Genomic DNA, 6201 nt, shown 5'->3' on the forward strand with positions numbered 1-6201 from the left:
GGAGAATTTTGTATACAGGATATAAAAAAAAAAATAATAAACAACCATTATAAAAACATAGCTTCCTCGCTCCGCTCAGAATCTAAAATTATAAATTATAATATTATAATAATGTTCTCAAGGTTTATAGCTATAAGAATTGAAAATCGAATACAAGGATTCTCAATAGTAGTTTATATTATAACGTATCCTAAAAATCTATAAATATATAAACGAAATTTTTTTTTACAGTTAGGTACATATCTTAGGTTAAATTTGGACGAAATTATAATATATTCAAACGAAGAATAAAAATTTTAATTACCTAATTTCGTTGTAGTTTGAAATTATTATTAATTCTGTGGGTACTTGAAACTTTGAACGAATATTATATGATTACACATAATATTATACTGTTATATTTTATACAAGCAATGGCATTTTTAAATTAAATGTTTTCGGCAAAAATCAAATCATACAAATGCCACTGTATAACTATATTATACTTACTAGTAAAATGAAATTACTTTAATAGCAATAGAAATGTATAGTTAAATATACATAGCAACAAAGGCTGACGTCAGTCTTTCCTCAGGATCGTTTTTCGTATGTAATGACAAATCGTTGAATTAAAATTTAACACATAAATATTACAGTGACTTACTCAATGACGAGGTATACTCAACAGTCAACATCTACTGTACAGGCAGAGCGCCTACCTATACGTTCCCCCTATTTTTTTCTGATCTTTGAACACGGCTAGGATTCTTAATAAATGTTAAAACTTAAAAATAAAACAGATATTATTACCTACACATAAATACATTTAAATATTGTATGGTTGGAATTTCTGTAATACGGTGAGTATTATACATAAAAAAAAAACACTTCCTTAACCATATTTTAATATATCACAAATTCACTACTATAAGTACTAACATTCAGAATCTTTCCGGGTACAAATGTTAAATTATTTAAAAAATAGTTAATTTATTAATTATTACGTTTTTTTAACAATCGTAACTCTACGATTAATTTCCTCGTGGCCATTTGCCCCACTCCCAGATATTTAATGTTATATACTTTTCAAAATGTTATGTCTCCCACTGCAATTTCATTTTGATGATGTCTCCGTAATCAGGTATTTAGACAAGTCCTCTCTATAGTAGTATGCATATAAATATATAATAAATAATAGACAATATATTAATACTTTAATAACATTAACTGTACCATGTTAATTGTTAACATAACTTAGTATAAGATCCGATACCTACCTATCGATCATAAAGTTTTTAGTTGATCCCTTCAAATTAAAGATTTAATATTATTATTCTGTAACGATTTAGCAAGCACGCTTATATATTAATGATACATCAATAACTGTTTGGTGGTTAATTACTATCTATTATTACAGTAGTCCCCTCTTCCAAAATAATATTGAAAGGAATAATTTTGACTAACGGATTTCTTATAGCCTGAATTTAATTCCTTCTCCGGACCTATTTATGAATGACAGATTAATTATATAAATTGGTTATTTTTTGCTGTTTATGTAATAAAGCCAAGGCTATCAACCTTATAATAATTATGATAATAATAATATAAAATATTACTAAATAGGTAGGTACTAATAGTACAATATCTATCGAAAAATCGCGGTCTACGACTCGTATAGTCGTATAGACTGTGCTTACAAGTCAATACCAATACAAAGGTAATTATTTACTAATATAGGTACTGCTGTTGTAGGTCTGTAGTTATTGATTTAAAAGAGACCATGGGGCACTGGGCCTTGATTTAAAATAATGTTGATTCATACAATTTTCGCACGTAAACGTATATAGTAGGTATAGTGTCTTCGCCAAATTAAATAGACAATTGAGACATAAATGCGATAAATGTATGCTTATTAGAATAATGGTTAAATAGTGTATCTAAAGTCAACATAAGAAACTGTACCTAAATAGATTTTTTGTGCTACTCACGTGAACACTATTTAGTATTGAAAATTATTTTTAAATTATGTACATTCATCAATATGTAAAAGACTAAATCCCCAATTAGTTGTTAGAATGTGTTTATTTTTATTTTCATTCTTTTAAATCGCTTTGAATTGTCTTTATAATACTGATTTGATGACCTTTATCAAAAGACAAAAATATCAAGTTATCTATTTTATAAATAATATACAAATATAATTAGTCATATTAATAAAATAATATGATATCACATTAATGTAGAAAAATATTTATTTTCGTATACCTATAAATAACTAGGTACACATCGAAATTTGTTCAATAGATATTCCAATGTCCATATTATACGATACAGCGTGATTGACCAAACAATCACCAAACATCAATAATTAATTTATTCGAATTCTAATTTTTGGAATTTTTTTTAACCTCCTAAAAGACCATTTTTTAAATTCTTGATTTTTTTTGTACTACTTAAGAAGTGTCCTATGACAATACAAACTTCTCTCTTTATTAATATATAATATTTCTTTTAAAAAATGTTGATGTACCAACCTAATTCAAAATTTAAAGGAGTAGTTTCTCAGTTACCTATTAAAATTGTTGTACTACAAGGATAATAGTCCTTAAAAATAGTTTTACAAGGATATAAAATAAGTGTTATATTGGATCTAGTATTTATTATACTTAGGCCATTTTTACAAACTATTAATGTTGATAAATTAATATTAAACACTAAAATTTTCAAATCACTAAAGTCTCCATATCTTCCAAACCCATCATCATTATAGATCTATTATCCTTACAGCACAGTATAGATCACGAAGTTAAATAACTGAAAAACTACTCGAACGAATTTTGATTCTGATACGTCTACATTTTTAGAAAAATTATACACTAGATAATTTACAGTAGACAATGGGGGATTCTCATTTGAAAAATAAAAGTTTATAATATGTCCACAGGACCTTCCTTAAGTATATAATAAAAAAAAATAGTTTGAAAATGTGTGTTTTAAATAGTATATTTAAAAACTCCAAAAATCAGATTTTTCTAACTCCATTATTGAAGAAAAAGGGTGTGAACATATCTGGTGAATCCCCCTGTATATTAATCATTTTTAGGAACACACGAATTATGGCCAAGAACGTCATTTTATATTGTAATATATTTTTATTTATTTAGTACAATCTACCTTGCATTCAAATTAACTCCATGTCTAATAATCAGCGTATATTTGATGTCGTCAGCTATGATAGCTAACGATAATCGTCTATATCTACGTACATTTTTTCAAAGTGAAAACTAAGGACTATATTAGGATAGACGCCCTCTAGCAACTACACTTCTAGTCCACTAATCACGATTGTCTATTACTATATTATATAGGTATGAGTTATTTCTTAAACATTTTAGTCGGTTGCCTAAGACGTTTAATGTTCATGAGCAAGGAAAATACAGCAACTGTGTGTGGTGTGTCGAATATTAAATTATTTAGTATATAAACTTGGTCGATTGTTCAATGATTACTATTGGTTAGTAATATATTAATTTTAAGAATATTTTTTTCTGATCCCGGTGTTTACTTGTTACATATTGTACTTCAATGATACCATATTACCATGATGTTATATCATATTATTTACAGATATTCTATACATATATGGTCTATACCGTTACCACATAGTAATAAAAACTATACTTATACAAAATAATTAAAATTAATAAATTTCGTGAAATGGTGTCTATATTCCTCGTTATGCTGCACAGTCGCATAAATTTGTATTATTTAATTGCAGCTAACTGTGAAGTGTGCAAAATGAATATTCGCTCCACGAAGATGAACAATTTTAATTATCATCCATCGTATGATACCTATAGTAATTTCGCTATTAGAATGTGAGTAAATGCGTATGTGACATATTATACACAATAATAATATATATCCATTATTCAAATGCTTATAAAGTCGCAATGCTAAATATTTATACGTTAATAAAGCTTCCTGATACAAAACAAATAAATATCACAAGCAAATATTATATAGTTGAAACAAGTAACGACATCATCATATGGCATTCGTCGATACATTATTATTTTAACCGGAGAATTGTTTAAGACGGTTAATGCGTATGGCCGCTGGGCTGACGTGATTTTCAATGCTGACCTGTGTAAACCTGTATAATATAATTTTTTCCTCGACTGCAGTGTGAAATACATTATAATTTTACGGTGAACAGCGCAGTTTTATTTTGTTTTTTGGTACCGATACGAGTTGATGATGAGACGTAGGACGACGTCTTGGCAACGTTGTACATCACCTACAATGGATTTAGTGGCACGACGCCACAACCCCAGAGTTGTCAATGCCACTATATAGTCCAGACAAACTTTATACGATAGGATGCCAGAGCACTAATTATTCATTTTCTGTGGTTCGGCGAGTTAATAGATTTATCTATTTATTTATTTATTTTTAATGTGTACACTATATATTATAATAGGTGCAATATGCTTCCAATTCGTTACAGATATGATGCATTTCGGAGTATTTTGATTGATATTTTTGTGGTATAATTTTTGTCTAAAAAGTAGGTGATTAAATGTTATCTGATCAGTAGATACCTAATCGCTTTTTCGTATTTATGGTTAAGAATATATTCTTTCATTCCAAAAGTTTACAGTAATAAGTTACAGTTGTTTCATCCTTATTGTTTCCTCGTTACAACGATTTATTGTTCGTACAAAAATATTAAAGTATATTATGACGTGTAGCTAAGACCCAGGCTTGGTCAAAGTATTTCTCCGTTCCTAACACCTCCTAGTGGGGTACGATACATATTGAATATATATTTAAAAAACACCAAACTAAAATATTCATTAAAACGCAATGACTGTCGATGGAATCTATAATAATGTTTGTTTATGTTTTCTAGAATTCATTCTTACCATAAAATATTGAAAGCTGCGTGAATACGTGTTGATTTGAAGTATTTACATAGTAAATAAAAAAAGTCTCTGTATCCTTTTCCCCTAAAAACAATACCTTAAAACAATTTTTTTTTTAATATTATTATTTTTTTAAACATAGCAATTTAAATATTACAGTACAACAATTATTTTAACCAAAAAAACAATTTCAACTGTGCAAAAATGTTATTTTCAAGTAAGATTGCATAATATTATATAATTATTTTCCGACTGAAATACTCAAATACGTATAATGTGTTCAAATGCGACTTAAACTAAACTTGACCGAAAACAAATAGTAAATTGACCGTAAGGCATAAATTAATAATGAAACGCCCTCATATACTGTCAAGAGTTTTTAGGAACAATAAACAATACGCATCAATCACTGAATTTTCATCAATCAATTAATTCGTTTCAAAATTAAAACACGTTTTCATTGTGAAGCCACTTTTGATTTATTTAACTACAATGTTCGCTTTTTTTTTAGAAATAACCTAGTTAGGTATTGACAACAACAAAATAAATGGACTACAGATTGGTAGACTATAAAATATTAATTCATCAGTCTGTTTTAGATGATGTCAGATTTTTCATTACCTAGAAATATAATATAATATAGTGTTGTTTAACACATATGGTTAAAAAAAACTAAATATTATTTCACATTTTTGAACGAAGCATTTAAATTCATAATAATTTAAATAAAATATTATTGAGTATAAATAGGTTAACCATGATAAATAAAATAGTTGATAGAAAAATATAATTATATTTGTATTTTACAAGTTAAAATTAAGGTCACCTACAATAAATATTACATTGGTGTGAATCAATTTCACTTTGGTTTTTTGACATTACGCTGCTTTTTAAGTAAGTAGGTATAGGTAGTCATAAGACTTTGTTCTATTATATTTCTACATTCATTGATAAAAATAATAACATTTAATTCATTCATGGTGTTAAATAAATAATATAGGCAGTAGGCACATACTTATTTTTTATGCAAAATATATTTATTATTCTCTTCAATTAAAATTAACCGGTGACAAAATGAAAACCGAATAGTTTTTATATTTGTTAATTTTTAATTTTTGCAAATATAATATATACCAATTTACCATAGTATACTTTATTTCTACAAAATAACTTTTCAATATTTACTATTTAGGTACTATGTCTAAACATGTTTTCATGAAAAAAACAATACATCATTTTATTTAATAAATTTATATTTTAATACAACTATGACAGGTACCTATATTATATTATA

Source organism: Acyrthosiphon pisum, chromosome A1 (genome assembly GCF_005508785.2).
Source record: "Acyrthosiphon pisum isolate AL4f chromosome A1, pea_aphid_22Mar2018_4r6ur, whole genome shotgun sequence".
NCBI lineage: Eukaryota > Metazoa > Arthropoda > Insecta > Hemiptera > Aphididae > Acyrthosiphon > Acyrthosiphon pisum.